The sequence below is a fragment of the Carettochelys insculpta genome, chromosome 22, assembly GCF_033958435.1.
Source record: "Carettochelys insculpta isolate YL-2023 chromosome 22, ASM3395843v1, whole genome shotgun sequence".
NCBI classification, from domain to species: Eukaryota; Metazoa; Chordata; order Testudines; family Carettochelyidae; genus Carettochelys; species Carettochelys insculpta.
In genome coordinates, this window is record NC_134158.1 from 15990400 (window position 1) to 16007189 (window position 16790).

Below are 16790 nucleotides of genomic sequence, written 5' to 3' on the forward strand. Positions count from 1 at the left end.
AAGTAGGTTCGGGAGTGAAAGGCAGGAAGACAGTGGGACAAACATGCATGTAAAGTGTGAGGAAATAAAATATGTAAAAAGTTTGTGAACTTGTAAACATGTAGTGCATTACGAATCATTGTATGTATGCTGTTCTTAAGACGGGGTCACAGAAAGTACGGTTTGATGTTATTTATTAAGGGCTGCCTCGTATTCACAGGCATCGCAGCCTTGGAATGATTGAGCTTTTTACCGAATTTGAAAAAAATGGATATTCTTGCTATTTTGGTTGCTGACCCCTGACCTAGACAGTGCTTGGTCCAGCTGTGGGGGCAGGGGGACTGGAGTTGATGATCTCTGGAGGTCTCCTCCAGTTCTGGTGTTTTCTGATTCTATCTCCCTGCCTCGGGCCCGAGACAGCCCCTGGCAAACACACTGCTGGGCCACCACAAAAAGACAGTGGGGGATTGAGGGACCTGTGATGTGGGATGAGCCTGAAGCTATTGCTTCCAAACTGGTCTCCAGTCCCTGGTGAGAAGGACCCCTGGAGAAATTCACCCTCTAGACATAAATGGGGACTGGGCCTTTTGTGGGAATTTCACCCCTGGAGAATATAGACCATGGGACTTAAATGGCCTCCTTACTGGCTTAGTTTCCACCCCAGCCTCGAAACCCAGCTCTAGCCACTCCTGCCCTGACTGCTGCCACTCCCCACCCTAAGCTCCTAAGGAGTCTGTTGGCAGGACTTAGAGACAGGCACCAGCTCCCGGCCAGGCAGGGAAGAACACACCGCAGCTGAGAAAGAGCATCCAGGAGAGACCTCTGAGCAGTGGGGAGCTGGAATCAGTGTGACTAAGCCAGTGGGGGACCAGGGCACAAGGCCAAAGAAATGCAAGTCTTGTGAAGAGAGGTTACCGCCTCTGCAGGGAGCCAAACAGCAGCAGTCCTCAAGGCAAATATGTCAGGAGCCCAGGGGAGAGCAGCTTTACAGAGCAGCTGATGCCGAAGTGGATTCTCATGGGAAGGTGGCCCAGCCCATTTCACAGCTGGGATGGGATCGGCTTTGCAGAGCAGGGGATGTGTGGAGGAGCTCAGCTGCTCAGGTGAGGCTCAGTGGAGCACAGTGTGATGGTCCGTGTTATAAGCAGTGCCCAGAAGACAATGGGGGAGGGGAAAAGGGTGAATCATTTTTGCCATGTTTCAGATCAATCTTTCAAAGACTTTGGTGAAAAAAATGTTTCCCCCCCATATTTGCCCCCAGCTCTTGGACGGGGAGTGATAAAAAAGGACCGAGGAGAAATCTAACACCCGCATTACAAGTCCATCTCTGAAAGGCTGCTTGTGCAAATGGAAACGCTCATTTGCTTAACTGTCCTATTTTGTTTCTACAAAACCCCACAAACTTCTAATCTTTCTTGGACAACAGTGAAAACGTTGTGAAAATGAAAACGTTTGACGTAAACATTCACCTTTTAAAGGCAAGTTTTCTTTTAGCTCCCAGCATTGTGGTGGCTTGAGCTCAGAGCGACCTGGAGGCTGTGGCTCAAGCTGAGCTGCTGCACCCTGGAGTGGCCACCAAGCACTGCTTGCAGCTCGGACAATGCTACCCAGACAGGGCCTGGTTCAAAGCCCATTGGTAGCAATGGACAGACTCCACTGGCCTTGGGGTCGGGCCCCACGTAAGAGGGTTGGTTCTCTTGTGAGGAAGAAATAGCTCCGGAGCTTTCACTGGGAGTGACCCCAGCTCAAACCAGAGCCCCAAGGACAGGGGAAAGCTCCTCTGCGGCAAGCAAAGGGGAGGTTACTTTGAAGTACAACTTTAAAGTAAAGCAACTTCGAAGCTGAGCATCTACATGCACCCTGCTTCAAAGTTAAGCTTCAAAGCAGGGCACTACTCCCGTCCTGGGAATGGAGTAAGGACTTCAAAGTTGGGCTCCCTACTTCCCTGCTTCGAAGTAAGGGGGAAAAAAAATGTGTGTAGATTCTCTGCTAGCTACTTTGATGTAGCGCCTAACTTCAAAGTTAGTTCCAAGTGTAGACACGCTCAGTGTGTTCCAGTAACTTCCCAGCTATGGAAGTGAGACTGTAACTCCCTGTGGCCTGTTTCCCCCTTTGAAAGAAAGGTGCTGTTTGCCCCCCCCCAGTGCTTTGGATGTGCAGGAAATAAACAAGCCCATCTGCCAGCTGTTCTTGGTACCTTTTGAACCCGGGTGCACAGAGGACAGTTGATTAACAATCCAGCCCGTTACCCACTCAGTCAGCCACAAAGGGCCCCTCTGCCACCAGATGTCCCTTAGGAGTGAAGCAGGGGCTGCCCAGCTGATTTTCAGAGTGCCCACAGCTGGCCACAGATGCAGTGTGTGTTTCTATTGGTGGTGCACTTCCACACATGCCTGGGTGCACATTATAGAATTTATTCTGCCCATGGATGGAAAATAATTAGAGGGAACACTGGCTGTCTACTAGTGTGCTGATCATGCCACTGAGCCCACCTACTTGCCCTTTGGGGTGCCCCACCACCCTGTCCCATTGAGCCAGAAGCTTTGGTCTCCCCCAGCCATGGCACAGAGTCAGGGTAACAGTGCCCCCCAGCATGGAAACATGGACACTGAAACAGGATCTGCTCTGGGAGGACTCAGCTATAGGGCCTTGATAACAACCAGGAACACAACCCTCCAAAGGGAGAAAACCCAAAATAAATCCATCTTATGCTCGATAAAAGGTTTACACAGACGAAGCCTGCAAATTCACTCTCTTTATCAATGAACGAGACATAGGCGCAGCTTTGCTACCCCACCCCTCAGAAAATAATTATTTACACTGGGTTTGATAACAAACAAAAGTGTTTTTATTAAGTATAAAAAGTAGTATTTAAGTGATTGCAAGTGGAAACAGACAGATCAAAGCAAGTTACTAAGTCAAAATAAACAAAATGTGCCAGCTGATCCTAATACACTATAAGAAACTGTTACAGACCACACTCTCCACTCTAATTCTTACTCATATGCAATTTTTCACAAGCCAGAGTTGATCTTTCTCTGAATTGGGTCTAACAAACAGCCACTTCTGTATCATCTTGGCATGAGGGGGCAGTTTCAAAGGCCAACTGAAAATAAAAAACTAATTGCTTTCCATTCCTTAAACAGATTTTCCCCAGCGTGGCAGTTCTTTGCTTAACACTCCCTACCCGCATGAGATAATACCAGATACGAGATGGATTCTAGCACCAGGGAGCACGGTCACATGTCTGTGTGGGACCAACCACAGTTTGGGTTTACAGGAAAACCAAAGCCATTGACAGATTGTTGCCTTGAGCACCAGGCTATTATATTTCTGGGGTAGCACTAATGGCCCCTCAGTAGCACTTTTAGAATGATAACAGAGTCATACATTGTATTTCTAACTTCACAGACAAGGATGATACAAGCACAGAAACAGAACCTGCATGTTCAGCAGATTGTAACTTGAAAAATGATATATCACATGATGCATTATGCCTAACAAGTATTCATCTTATGCATATTCATGAACCCATTTTAATAAAGCAAGGGGTAGGGTATGACAGGACTAAGCCAAATGACTAAGAGAATATTTTATGGTGGTAGAACTTAGAGACCAGCTGGGTTAGAACCCCACTGTGCTGGACACCATACGAACAGCACATACAACCCAACTAGTTCACAGGCTCCTGCACATTGCTGCCTCCTGCTACACTGACAGGCCCTCTGTAGGAGGGGTTATTTGTGCAGAAGGAAGGAGCTGGGCTGGCTGTCTGCTTGGGGCAGTTCATGGCAGGGCTAAGATTTGGCAGAGCTCGGTGTGACCCTGGCCTGGCTGGGAATGAGCAGAGGGCTGCAAGGCAGGGGGGCTGATAATACCCAGTGCGGGATCTAGTTAGCTGTCCTGGGGGGTCTGTGACTATTAGACTGTGTGGGGCACCCTGGGCTCTGAGATGGGGACAAAAAGGCGGAGTTCGGAGTGCAGGAGTGGCTGTGGGTTGTGGCAGGGGGTTAATGTGGGAGGGTGAGGGCTCTGGGGCGGGGCTGAGGTGTGTGGGGTGCAGATGGGGGCTCACAGCCCGGGCAGAGGGTCGGGGTGCAGGGTGCTTACCTGGTGCGTCTCCCTTTTGGCGGTGCAGGCCCTGCGGAGGGGAGGAGGTAGGTGGCACCATGTGCCGCCCTGCGCGCACCTGTAGGCCCCGCCCCCTGCAGCTCCCTGGGGCCGCGATTGCTGGTCAATGGGAGCAGTGGGGGCAGCACCTGCAGGCGGGGCAAGCGCATGGATGGAACCTCCCAGTGCTTGGCGCTCCAGTCTGCAGGGTGGGGAGTTTTGACCATGGGCAGCCCCACATCCCTCCCTCCCTGCCTGGCGGGGCTGGAGTGCAGGGGCTTCTGGGGTTGCAGCTCCGGGCCCTGAGCTAAGGGGGCTTCACAAACAGATCCGCTAGTGGGGCTGTCTGGAGCTCTGGGTGTGGGATCCCTCCTGGACCTCCACCTCTTCCCTCGCAAAGCGGTGATGCTCTGACTGCGAGTCTCCTCCAGCCCCGCGGACGCAGGTGGGCAGCATCTCTCCAGCAGGCAGGTGATGATGGGTGCTGATGCCAGGAGCAGCAGGACCAGGGCGCAGCGGGCGGCCCAGATGGCTGGAGACATGGTTGGACCTGCAGCATGGAAAGGGAGATGGTGCCAGCCCTGTGCAAAGCAGCGTGCGGCACCGCAGTGCCAGCACTAGACACAGAGCAGCTGCGGTGCAACGAGGACCCCATGTGAGCTCCCGGAGGCCTCAGTCTAAGGGGGGAACACGCTGCAGGGGGCACGTTCCCCCTCCTGGAGCTCGAGTGATGGGAGCTGTCGGGAAGGCTACTTCCTTTGCCCAGCCCAGAGTCACTCTTACCCCAGGTTGCTCAGGCTGCACGGGGACACCGAAGGTCCCACAAGAGCCAGCGACAGAGGCAGCTGCCCAGGCCTTATTGCTCCTCTGCAGTGCAGCTGGAAATTCACCGTGGGAGACAACCCCTCCTTCCCTCCCTCCCCCGGCAGAGGGCAGCAGGAGCCTTTGGCATAACAGGTGAGCTGATGGGTGCTTTGCTCAGCCCCCAGGAGCAATGGGGCTCAGGCAGCAGAGATGCTGCACCTCTGGCTGACCTGCTCTGTCTCCTCTGCTGTTTGTCTCTCTTCCCCATTTCCTGCCCCTCACCGCTGTGCTGCCCTACGCCAGCCACAGCGTCTCTATTCAGGGCTTGGGGGATGAGAACCGACAGTGCCTGTTTACTTGCTTAAGTCTAAACATATCACTGAGGGCCCCTTACCCCCACCCCCATGGTCCCATCTCCCTGCCTGGGGACCAACACAGCTGGGCCAGTTTGGAAGGTCACTGGGGGTATGTCCACACTACAGAGTTACTCCGGAATAACTAATTCCAGAGTTATTCCAAAGCAAGCTATTCCGGAGTGCCATGTCCGCACTGCAGAGAAGCCCCAGAATAAGCAAAACTTATTCCAAAATAGCGCGTCCACACATGATGCAGCTTGTTTTGGATCAGAGCCCGGAATATCTTATTTGGAAATAGCCGCTCATCTCTATTGCGGAAGAGGTGCTATTCCTCATGGAACGAGCTTTACCAAATTCAGAATAAACCATCTGCTGTCGCTCAGTCATCCTTCTTCCTCTCAGCTGCCAGCCCTCCCAAAAGACTCAGTGAAAATGACCAACCTGGTACCCACCTGGGTGACCCTGGACAGTTTCACCCAAAGAGGGGAAGAGCCTGTATGGGACGGGACGGGACAGGGAAGCAGGGAAACCCTCTGAGACACGCGGTGGGATCTGATGGATCTCAGAGCATCCCACTCCCTTTTCATACTGGCCTTGATGCTTCTTTGATTCCCCGGCCCAAGCCCGAGAGCAGTTAGGGCAGCGCTAGACCTGTCTCCCCAGCCCTGAGTGGATATTGATGGACCCGGGTGCTGCAGGCCTAGAGAAACAACAAGAAGTCCTGGGGCACCTGATAGGCTAACAGATATTTTGGAGCATCAGCTTTCGTGGGCAAAGACCTGCTTTGTCAGGCCTCGAAAGTGACCGGCTGCCGCTCAACAACTCTGCGCGCACAGTGCCGGGCTGCTCTCTGCAGCCGCGCAGGGAGGGAACTTCAGGACAAGCCAATAGCTCCCTGAGCATCTGCAGAGTCGCCGGTGCAAACACATCTCCCTGCACCCCGCAGGGAGCTCTCCCCAGCCTGACCAGAACCAGCAGCCCTGCAGGGCGCAGATGTGACGCATGCTGTGATGTGGGTTTGACTAACCGGGTCACACAAGGTTATTTTTGTCCTTCTGCATTAACTTGCCTCCTTCTCGCTCCCCATTTACTCTGTTCTCATGAGGTTCCCAGGGCAGTTTATTTTCACAGTTGTGCATTCAAAGGCGAGAAGGGACCATCTAGTCAGAACATCTGCATGGCCCAGACCAGAGAGCCTCCCCCAGGGATCCCTGCACTGAGCCGCTCACTTGTGCACGAGCTGGAGTCTGTCTGGCAGAAAGAGCCGTCCCCTCTTAGATTAACAACTCCAAGCCGGCTCATGTTTCTAAACACTACCGTGGCTGTGGCTGATCAGTGCAAGATGGAACCGGGGGAAGGGAGATGCTGGACTGGGACAGGGCAATTGGAGATGGGGCTTGAAGTTTAGCTCCAGTGGTGGGTCCCAAATGGATCTTCTGTAGAGTTGGTGGTGTGAACTTGGGGTTCTGGTTTGGGCCTGTGAAAGAGACAACCCCAAAGGCCAGGTGTCAGGACTCTTCCTCTGAGCAAAAGTTCAATAGGTACCAGATCAGATGATCCTGAGCCTGGCAAGGGGGAGGAAGAAGCTACACAATCTGGGGTGGTTGAGATGTCTAACAGTGAATGGAGAAGAGCTTTCTTAAATGCTGAATTCAAAACTCTGCCCGAAAGTGGGGTCCAACCGTGGTCGCCCCATCCCAGGCAAACGCTGAAACCTGGCCAGGCAATGGCACCGGAGCTTTCCTGAGCCAGGGCCATGGATCTCTGCAGCCGCAGAGACGTGTGCAGAGCTTGTCAAAAAAAAAAAAGCCCCAAACCCCCAAACAAACCTACGCGGTGACAGACTTTTGCATTGGAAAATGCTGTTTCTTCAAACCCAAGCCCTTTCGAAGAGGCTTGGCAGTCTCTCACAATTGACATGTTGCTGATTTTTCTGTTCCTTGACCATCGGAAATCTTTTCTTTTTCTCCTGGCTCAGGATGGGAAGGGTCAGAATTTCATTCAGGACAGAAAAGCTGAGTTCCAACCCTTGGAGCTGAGTGGAGTGGAAAACGGAGGGTGGAGGGTTCCCTGGGGCAGGTTCTGAACAAAGATGTTTTATTAGAAATTTTTCATTTCAGATTTTGAAAACTGATGAATTTCAGGGCTTGGCTTTCCAGGGTTGTTACTGAATTGTCCTTTCCCAGCGTACCCCCTTTCCCATGACGCTGAGTGGCTGGGAAGAGCTGAGCTGGGTGACTGACACTCACCTGTAAACAAAGACACACCTTACCGGAGATGCTGAGGTGCTGGGCAGGGCTGAGCTGGGATCTGGTCACCCGGTTGTTGCTGTCCTTGATCTCGTACCCACAGGAGTAATTCCCGGAGCTGTTCCAGGACACCACATGGTCATCATCAAAGGTGAGTTTCCCTGATGAGCAGTTCTGGGATGAAACCTCTTCTCCGTCCTTATAGACGATGACACGAGAGGCCAGGGGAACACGGAGCACTGGACCCGCATTGAGTCCCCCGGCTGGGCTGACGTCTGGTTCAGCTGGAGGATGGGGGCACGGAAAGCACCTGCGGAGGGGAATGAGCCAGAGCTGTCAGTGGGGCATTGGTGGAGTCTGGGGCTGTCAGTGGGGTAGGAGGTAAATGGTGGGTGGGTCTGTGCCGTGTCTCAGAAGGAGGCTCTGATCCCAGCCCAGCTAGGCAGACAGGGTGATGAGCTCTCTGCAGTGCTCAGAAGCTTTATTGTCTGGGACCACTGGGGCTGCATAAGAGCCTAAGGGCTGAGCAGGCTGCGCTCCCATTGTCTGGCGCTGTGCATTGTCCCTGAACGAGGGGCCCTGGCTCAGGCACCTGCTGATTCAGCTGGGGCAGTAGAGCCAGGAAAGAGGTGACCCCCCCTGCGAGGGCAGCTGCTGCCTGTGGGGGGCTGTCTAGGGCCTGGCCCACACCTCAGCCTGCCCGTGCAGCTCATGCCATTAAAGTTAGTCGCTGCCCCAGTGAGCTCACCAGTCACCAGCCCAGGAGCTGTGCCCAGTCCCTCATCCCTCCAGCATCTGCTCTAACATCATCCCGGTCCTTGGGTGTCTCCTGCCCTGCCAGCTGGTACGGGGCACCATGAGCAACTCCAGGCCCAGGCTAAGGAAAGACCCTGCAGTGGCGGCCGGGAATGGATCCCCCTTTCCTGGGACTCACCAGGGTGATGGGACCCAGCTCTGTTCTCGCAGAGGAATTGCTGCTGTTGCTGGGTGGATCAGTACCTGCCTGTCACCTTCCCTGTCCCAGCAGCCACATCCAGCGCCAGCAGCCCCTGTAGGGCTGGCCACAGGGTCACTCACTGGGCACGGCTCAGTGGGGCCGTGGGCAGAGGTTCACTTTGAAGCGCTGGCTTTTTAAGTGTAGACACAACCCAAGACTTTCACAAACGATGAGTGATTTTGGCGGGCCCAATTTAAGCAACTGTATAGGGGCTGATTTTCAGACGGTGGAGGCTCAGGGCAGTCTGGGCACCCCTTAAGCAGGCTCATGCTGGGCCATTGGGGAAGCTTTGGCCAGACATGCATGTGCCAAATCTGTGTGTGAGACCAGCTGTCGGAGCACAAGGGACTGTGTCCCCACAGCCCAGTCTGTCCCGGGCCCTTGGGTAATGCAGGGTGATCAGAGCCAGCAGTGATGGGGACTTTGTCATTAAGCTCCGCGGGCGCAACCATACTGTGCAGACGCTGAGTGGCCAGTCGAGTTCTCAGCTGCCCCAGCATTCCCAGCGGGGGAACACTGATCATTTCCTGCTGAGGGCAGCTGTGTGAGAGCTGTGGGTACCACTCATGTGCTCCCAAAGCAGAGGGACTCAGCTCAGCACCTGCCTCCTTGTGCCACACAATCCCGGTCACTACAGCATTTCGCCGCAATTCTCTGGTGTGAGCTGAGGGGTGGAATTACAGCACCCCAGGTGCCCAGACCCTTTTTGTGCTTTATCTTATGTCGTTTAAGTAGCAGCATAAACTATGCAGCTTACGTTTTTAACAGTGAGAGTAATTAACCAGGGGCCAAATTACCTGGGGCTATGGTGGAGCCTCTGATAGTCAATTTTTAAACCAAAGGTGACTGTTTTTCTTAAAGAACAACAAGAAGTCCCGTCCAGTATCAGAGGGGGAGCCGTGTTAGCCTGGATCTGCAAAAGCAATGAGGGGTCCTGTGGCACCTTGTAGACTAACAGAAATATACGAGCATAAGCTTTCGTGGGCAAAGACCCCTTTCATCAGATGCATGAGTCGGGCGGGGGGATTTCAGAGGGGTATTTAAAGAGGGGAATTAAACACCCCTCTGAAACCATCCCCCCACTCTTGCATCTGGCGAAGCGGGTCTTTGCTCACAAAAGCTGAGGCTCCAAAATATCTGTTAGTCTATAAGGTGCCACAGGACTTCTGACCGGACGTTCCTGTGACTGTCCAATTACCGACAGCTGTTTGCATTGTGCCCCTCTTCTCCGGTGTCGGCTGCGCTGGCGGAGGGGGCAGCGTGAGATGGTGCTTGTGACAGGGAGCAGAGCAGAGGTGCCCCTCAGTGGTGCAGGCGCTGGGCTAACATGGGCCAGTCCCAGTGTCCCCGCCAGGAGGCAGAGCCCTGCGACTTTGCCGCTTTACACCTGTGGGCACCTGCGTGCGCAGGCTGGGCAGCAGATCCCTTAACATGGAGATACACCTACCTGCTAGAGCGGGAAAGAACCTCCAGAGGTCAGCCAGCCCTGTCCCCCGCACTCACAGCAGGACCTGTCATCATCCCTGGCAGACTTGTTTGGGTTTTTTTTTAATGTGTTTGCCCCAGATCCCCAAATGGCCACCGCAAGGACTGAGCTGCCCACGCTGGGTTTAGCAGGCCGCTGCTCAAACCATGGAGTTATCCCTCCCCTTCGGGAGGAAGGTACAAATTTAGCCTCTGCACAGGACTCTGCTCACAAGAGCTTCAGCTCCACTAGCCCATGTACGGCTCTTGCAAAGTGCCTGATGCATCGGCAGCCCCTGCGCTGTGTCTGGACTAGGACAAAGATGCCTCTCCTACGACTTCCCCCTTTATACACAGACGTAAAGAAGTCATGTATTCCACCCCAGATGGTATCAGCTACTGCCCGATCACCACCTTGTCGCCTTGTCCCTCCTGCTTCAAACAACCCTCTGTAGCTGCTGTCTTGTCTTCCCCCCTTTATCCTCAGCAGATGGTCCTTGTTATGCAGCAGCTGCTGTGAGGCGAGTGCTGGCCCTGTGCTTGGCAGACATCACCATGTGCCTTTCCATGTTGCAGGGCTGGCCATGTCCCCAGCCGTCTGGGCCGCCCACTGTGCCCTGGTCCTGCTGCTCCTGGCGTCTGCGCCCGTCGTCACCTTCCTGCTGGAGAAACGGGGCCTCTCCCGGCCTGCAGGGCTGGAGGAGTCTCGTGGGGGGATCCCCAGAGCCCAGCTGTGAGCAGGATGCAGGGTGAGGAGGGGCTGGGGGAGAAACCAGTGCTGAGCTCTGAGCAGGTGCTGGGGAGTCAGTGCAGTACAATAGGTCCTTCCCCCATGAGGGACACGGTCACTTACTGCCCAGTGCTGCCAAGTTTCTACCAGCTGGAAACCAGCCCCTCCCGCCCCTGCCCCTTCTCCACTTCTTCCCAGACCCTGGCCCTGACTGTCTCCTCTCCTGCTTCCCCTCTGCCTCCATCACTCCCTGGTTCTCCACCTGCCTTTGTCTCTGGATTGTCTCCTGCCCCATCCCTGCTGGGCTCCCTGTGCTCCGGGGTAGGGACAGGAGCTGCTGCAGCCTGATGCAGAGCTGGCCTGTGGGTCGGAAGCAGGCCCGGCTAAGCAGGGACTGTTGTATGTTGCGGACGTGGCATCTCCCCCTCTCTCTGTATCTGGACTTCCAGGGTGCAGCCTGTGCAGCTGACCGGACACTGCTTGGTCCCCTTTCTGGCTGGAGCTTCTGGACAAACACCAGGCACCTGGCCTGGGCAACCCCCTGCCCTGCAGCCTGCAGCCCTCTGCTCGCTCCCAGCCAGGCCAGGGCCCCACCGAGCTCTGTCACAGATTAGCCCTGCCCCAGACAGACCGACCAGCCCAGCTCCTTCCTTCTGTACAAATCATCCCATCTCCTGAGGGGCTGTAAGTGTAGAGCAGGAGAAAGCTCCGGGTTAAGGCCCCACTTCGAGGAGACTGGGGTTCAACTCCCAGCTCTGCTTGAGTCCTTGGGCCTGTCACCCCTCCCCCTGGGCCCCAGCTCCCATCTGTGAAATGGGGCCAGTCGTTCTGCCTTGGCTCAAGGGAGAATTCCCAAAGCTCTTAACGGACTGAGGAGCACAAGGGTGTGACTCTGCTCATTGCCCCCTGCCTGTGCTCCTAAGCCCCTCACGTGCTTTGGAAAGTTCTCTCTTCCACTGTGCGCTCTTTCGGCCGGGGGCCTCTCTCCCTAAGGGTTTGTCTGCACGAGGAACGTGACCAACAGAACAACATCACAATTAATCACTGCTGTTATCTCGGGATAACTCATTGTGAGGACACCCTTATTCTGGAATTACAGAGCCTTGGTCAGAGTTAACTTGTCTCATGGTGAAAATGGTGTAAACCAGACAAAGTCATCTACACACTGGACCAGAGGGAGTTATTCCAGAATTGCTGTAGTGGTTTAGCTAGTAGGGTAGAATTTCTCGTGCAGACCAGACTTTAATGTTGGTCCAGCAAGGGGCACCCTGGCTGGTGTCTCCAGCGACTGCTGTAATATATATAATATCAGTGATTTGCAGAAGGGGCTTGGTGCACAGGCGCTAAGGAAAGAGATCTCAGTTTCTGATTTGATATTCTGTGCTGTGAATAAATTGCGAAGTTGGTGGCCTGACCGCTCTCTGGTTCGGTATGAGGTGTCTTCAAGAGCCCAAATAACCAATTTCAGGCAGGTTAAATGCTCTCATCCAACAACAATATGCCACAGGGAAAATGTTCCGTACAATACCCATCTCTGGGACCCTCTCCTGCTGTGTGGTTACATTCCCCTTATACAAGAGGTGTGTTCAGAGGAGGATTAAGAACAGGTCCTAGGACAATACAGTCACTAGAGGCCCCCCAATATACTGACCATTACTGCTGCTTTAAAATCTATTTGTGCTTCTCATTACTCATGATGCTGAATAAAATTACACATCCATTTACTTTAAAATAAGAATGACGCGGCACATTTCTTTTGTTCCATGGAAGCAAATTGTTTTAACAAAGAGGAGTGATGGAGCCTTGGGGCCCCTCATGCCTGTGGGCCCTGGGGCATTTGCCCCTTTTGTGAGTCCACCATTGGGTGTGTTCCCAAGTTACATCCCCATCTCCATCTTTTTACAACCCTCCTGCTCATAGGTTGAAGGGACTTACCGTGTATGTCCTTGGAGACCAGATTTAACCAATCAGCTGTCTACCTTGTTCTTCTGGTGCCATGGTACCATGGTGTACCCCCTATTTCTTTGTTTTGAACATATGGTGCCAAAAGGCACAACGGCACCTCCTAGGTCTTACTAGGTCATGAGCTTTCATGGGTAAAACCCACTTTTTCATCTGGGCTAAAACTCACGGGGGGGCGTGTCCTGAGATACTTTCTGCTCCCTTCAATGATGATAACGGTTCAGCTGGGTGTGTTTGCTATCCTGGTATGTTGCACAGGCTCTGCACAGGTAACCAGCACAGCTGCCTCCAAGAAAGCCCCCAAAGACCACAAAACAGGTAAGGATCAAAGACATCAGGCCAGCTCTGTTGTCAATGGAGAACGGTTTTAGCATGCAGCAGACTCTGCCCGACCACTCACACGTGTATCCCGTTGCAATGACCAGATCGGTCAGCGCATGGGGTTTGTCACTGCCCCTTAGCTGCACAAAGACAGCCCAGCCAAGACCCATCTTTATACACAGGTACAAACAAGTTACACATCACTCCTGACCTAACAGGTTGCCGCCCTCTGATGTTACCTAGATACCAGCCATCACCTTGCACCTGGTGGTTTGATCAAAACCATCACTCTCCATTCTGGTGTCATTTTAAACCTCTGTCCTGATCCTGGGTCAGTATATCCCTGTTATTGGCGCAGACTGAGTTGACACCAAGATGTTTCTTAATGAGGTGTTGTTGCCTTTCCTCTCAAATGTGCCTCCAGCCTGTGCTTTGTACTAGAGCTGAGCAAAATTGTTATGTGGGGTCCCACTTTTCCTAAGGGGGGACGCAGCATGATCGGCTGCTGGGTCTCAGGCTTGTCCGGCTCATGACAAATGTTGAAATGTGTTCCTGTTTTTATGTCTGTGGATCCACATTTCTGTACCGATTGATAACGTTTTCACGTTCTACAGACCCATTTTCTTACATGTGCTGAGAGAGTTATTATTTGATATGAACATAGCCAAAATTTCCGGTGCTTTAGATTACACTAGAGAGGTTGGGGGAGTTAGGCACTACATCGAAGTAGCCAGCAGAGAGTCATCACACATTTTCCCTTACTTGAAGTTAACTTCAAAGTAGGGAGCCTAACTTCGAAGTCCTTGCTCCATTCCCAGGAACGGAGTAGTGCCCTACTTTGTTGTTTAACTTCGAAGCAGGGTGTGTGTAGACGCTCAGCTTGGAAGCTGCTTACTTCGAAGTAAGCAACTCTGAAGTTATTTTTGTAGTGTAAACACAGCTCTCCTCACCCCTGCTTTAGGACCACCACCCTAACCCAATTCCTACGGCTCAGGGTGTAATTTTTTGTGGGTTTGCAGGAATTTTGCCAGTGGAAGAACCTGACACAGAAATACCCTTATTCTGTATTTATTAACAACCACCAAAACCAGAATGCATAGGCCGAGCACACAGCAATGGTCACCACTCCCAATGAGACAGATGAACTTTTCCGGATGGCTAGTCATCATCTGCTCCACAAGGGGGGATTCCAGTTTCTGTGCCGTGTCTCTGGAAGAGCGTTGAGGTGCAGCAGCTCTGATCTTGGGGCTGTGTCTTGGAGCTGCTGCCTAACGAGCTGCCTTTTGAACCCCAGTTTATAGAGTGAAACTTCAGTCTTGCTTAGCTGCACCGTAACCAATTATTTCACTAACATTTTACTAACCAACCCTAGCAAAATTCTCTTACCAATCTTACCCCAGCACCTTAATTAATTTACACCGAGCAAAATTAATGCTGCAACAGAGACTAATAAGTAAAGAGCCAGACAGCACTCTGACAGGCAAGCAATAAGGACTGTAGTGGCAGAACAATAAAGAGGCGAGGAGCTCACAACCACAGCAAGTGAGAAATGATTTCTCAGCAGACAGAATGCAATAAAAAACTGATTTTTTTTTCAACCAGGAGCTCGTCCCCCAGGGAACGCCCCTTCTCCTCAGGGCTGGATCCAGGCTCCTGGGGGCACAGAGGGAGGGCAGGTTAGAGGGGCCCGTGTTGTGCTGGGCGGAGCAAGGGGCACAGAAGATGGGGGTCACCTCACCTAGCGTATCCTCGTTGGGCGGCTGTAATAAGTCTTGGCCAGGATCAGTGCCAGGATGAGCAGGACCAGGGCGCTTAGTACCAGGCGGGTGACATTGGCGAGGGTGTAATCTGGGACAGCTGCTGTAGGGGGAAGGGGAGAGTCATGTGGCAGCTGGGACAGGGAGACCTGCCCTGGGAGCAAACTTAACCACCCCATCCGGCAGGTCCACCCCACCTGCCTTCTGGGGGCCTCCCAAGTGCTGCAGCTCTGGGACCTCCCTGGAGCCAGACCCCTTGGTGAGGCTGCGTCCTGCTGCCCTGGGTTGTTCGTTGCTGTGCATGGGATGGAAGACGTGACTTCTTTAGATCCGTGTAAACAGGGGAAGTCATAGGGGAGGCGCCTTTGTCCCAGCATGGACTCAGCACTGGCGGGTGCTGATGGAACTGGTACCTTGTCGCCAGCCCACCTGGGATAGTGGGTCTGTAGCCCTTGTGGGGCAGAGGACTCCAGTTTGTGGACACTTAAGCTGGCTGAGGACCTGGGCCACGGAACGACGCCTGTGCTCATTTCACAAGGAATATGGAGGTCGGCTGAGGGCCCCTCCTGCACTGCCATGAACACAGCAGCCCTTGGAGCTCGGAGAACAGCGGCGCCACCGGTGCTTGGCAGCATGGACAACTGGTGGTAATTGGACAGTCACAGAAATGTCCGGCCGTCAGGAACCCCTGGGAATGCTTAACTCCAGTCCTGGCATTGAGGTGCAGAGGGGGGGTGGCTCAAGGTTCAGGCAGGGGGCAGCTTGGGATGCAGGTGGGGTAGCTTGGGGTACAGGCAGAGGGTATCTCAGGGTGCAGGCAGGGCGTATCTTGAGGTGCAGGCAGGGGAAGCTTGGGTGCAAGCATGTGGTGGATCAGGGTGTGGGCAGGGGGCCTGGGGTGCAGGCAGGGGGTAGCTCTGGGTGCAGGGAGGGGGTAGCTCTAGGTTGAGGGGTTAGCTCTAGGGGCAGGTGGGGGGAGCTCGGGGTGCTGGCAGGGGGTAGATCTGGGTGCAGGGAGGGGTTAGCTAGGGGTGCAGGCAGGGGGTAGTTTGGGGTGGTGGCAGGAGGTATCTTGGGGTGCAGGCAGCTGGTAGCTCTGGCTGCAGATGGGGGAGCTCTTGTTGCAGGCAGGGGGGAGCTGAGGGTGCAGGAAGGGGGGAGCTCTGGGTGCAGGCAAGGTGAGCTGTGGGTGCAGGGAAGGGGTATCTTGGGGTGCAAGCAGGGGGGTAGCTCTGGGTGCAGGCGGGGGTAGCTCGGGGTGAAGGCAGGGGGGAGCTCTGGGTGCAGGTAGGAGGAGCTCGGGGTGGAGGCAGGGGGGATCTGGGGGTGCAGGCAGGAGGTAGCTCTGGGTGTAGGGAGAGGGGAGCTCTGGGTGCAGGGATGGGGGAGCTCTAGCTGCAGGCAGGGGGGAGCTCTGGGTGCAGGCAGGGGGGAGCTGGGGGTGCAGGCAGGATGTAGCTCTGGGTGCAGGCAGGGGGGAGCTCTGGGTGCAGGGATGGGGGAGCTCTAGCTGCAGGCGGGGGGAGCTCTGGGTACAGGTAGGGGGAGCTCGGGGTGGAGGCAGGGGGGAGCTGGGGTGCAGGCAGAGGTATCTTGGGGTGCAAGCAGAGGGGTAGCTCTGGGTGCAGGCGGGGGTAGCTCGGGGTGGAGGCAGGGGGGAGCTCTGGGTGCAGGTAGGAGGAGCTCGGGGTGGAGGCAGGGGGGATCTGGGGGTGCAGGCAGGAGGTAGCTCTGGGTGTAGGGAGAGGGGAGCTCTGGGTGCAGGGATGGGGGAGCTCTAGCTGCAGGCAGGGGGGAGCTCTGGGTACAGGGAGGGGGTAGCTTGGGGTGCAGGCGGGGTGAGCTCTGGGTGCAGGCGGGGTGAGCTCTGGGTACAGGCAGGGGCAGCTCTGGGTGCAGGCGGGGGGAGCTCTGGGTGCAGGCGGGGGGTGAGCTCTGGGTACAGGCAGGGGGGGAGCTCTGGGTGCAGGCGGGGGGAGCTCTGGGTGCAGGCAGGGGGTAACTCTGGGTGCAGGCAGGGGGGAGCTGGGGGTGCAGGCAGGATGTAGCTCTGGGTGCAGG